Raw genomic sequence first — 1,939 nt, forward strand, 5'->3', positions numbered from 1 at the left:
AGTCTAGTCTATAGTCTAGTCTATAGTCTAGTCTATAGTCTAGTCTATAGTCTAGTCTATAGTCTAGTCTATAGTCTAGTCTATAGTCTAGTCTAGTATATAGTCTATTATTATGTAAAAACTTTTAACATAAAGTTTTTTGTTTTAGTTTATTACTTTAGTAAAAAAAGTCTAGACTATAGACTAGATTATATCTATAGTCTAGTCTATAGTCTAGTCTGAAGTCTAGTCTATAGTCTAGTCTGAAGTCTAGTCTATAGTCTAGTCTGAAGTCTAGTCTATAGTCTAGTCTGAAGTCTAGTCTATAGTCTAGTCTATAGTCTAGCCTATAGTCTAGTCTATAGTCGAGTCTATAGTCTAGTCTATAGTCTAGTCTATAGTCTAGTCTATAATCTAGTCTATAGTCTAGCCTATAGTCTAGTCTATAGTCTAGTCTAAAGTCTAGTCTTTAGTCTAATCTATAATCTAGTTTATAGTCTAGTCTACAGTCTAGTCCATTGTTTAGCCTAGTATAGTCTATAGTCATTAAATTATTGATATTAGATGATTTTCACTTTTTATTTAAAATCTAATATACATTTAAAATTCATTAAAACGCCATTGATCCATAGCACCTCTAAACCACATCTGTAATTATCCATATTATGGACCGGTGAACATTGGTAAACAGTGGAGAAAATACTCTAACCTCTCGAATTGAAATCATCTTCTTCAAATAAATTACTGCCATATAATAAATCAGTAAGTCTAGGATTTTGTGTGGTTGTGGTAGTAATAGGTTTATCCGAAACGGGTAATTGATTTGCTACACTTGGTGATATAGTATTTGTGGGTACTTCAGAGGGTGTTTGGATTTTAAATAGAAATGGATTAACTTCGTATGTATTGGTTTGAGGTTGTTGTAGTGGTTGATTTTGTTGCCATTCTAAGCCTGCGGTATTAGATTGAGGTTGTTGTAGTGGTGGCAATTGGTGTGGAAAAGTATTAGTCACTGGTGCATTATTTTGATTTTGTTGCCACTCGAAACCTTTATTGCCATTCGATTGAGGTTGTTGCAATGGTGGTAATTGTTGTGGCAAATTATGAGTCACCGGTGCATTGTTTTGGTACTGCTGCAATCCTAATCTTCTGTTTAGGTGAGAGTGTAGTATTAGAGGCGGTTGAACTGGTCCCTTTATGGGATAAAGTGCCGGTAAACCTTCTTCAAATGGAGCCAACCTATCATGATTGTGATGATGACTCATACCTCGGCCTCTATGATTTCTATGACGATGTCCACGACCACTTAAGGGACGTTCATCTATGTCTAGTTCTCTTAATTCGAAAGAATCTTGAAAATTTCTTCCTCTAATATGACCTCTACCTGAGGTCAATGTTATCATTAGAGTTGTTATTACTAGGACCATGCATAGTATCAGTTTCATTTTTAATATTTTATTTGTTAGTGATTTTTATTTTTTTTTTTTTTTTTAATTTTCACTTTATAGCGCTTTTAACGCTTGTTTCACAAACACTGTCTTATTGATACTACGGAATTGAAAGATTATTTAATTATTCTTATAATATACTTTATTGTTTTATAAATTGTTTAATTTTGTTGTTGTTTTTGCGATGATAAATAATTGTATTTGCGAAATCATGTGTAAGTGTTAGAGAACACAAAAAAGTGATTTAATCCTCAGCGATAACGGATTCTGGGATTTTTCAATAAATTTTCTAATTATAAAAAAATGTTTTAATTTTAAATTTATAGAAAATTCATTTAATAAGTCCAGATTTAACTATAGACTAGATTATAGACTAGACTAGACTATAGACTAGACTATAGACAAGACTATAGATTAGACTATAGACTAGACTATAGACTAGACTATATACTAGACTATAGACTAGACTATAGACTAGACTATAGACTAGACTATAGACTAGACTATAGACT

Source organism: Lucilia cuprina, chromosome 6 (genome assembly GCF_022045245.1).
Source record: "Lucilia cuprina isolate Lc7/37 chromosome 6, ASM2204524v1, whole genome shotgun sequence".
Classification (NCBI taxonomy): domain Eukaryota; kingdom Metazoa; phylum Arthropoda; class Insecta; order Diptera; family Calliphoridae; genus Lucilia; species Lucilia cuprina.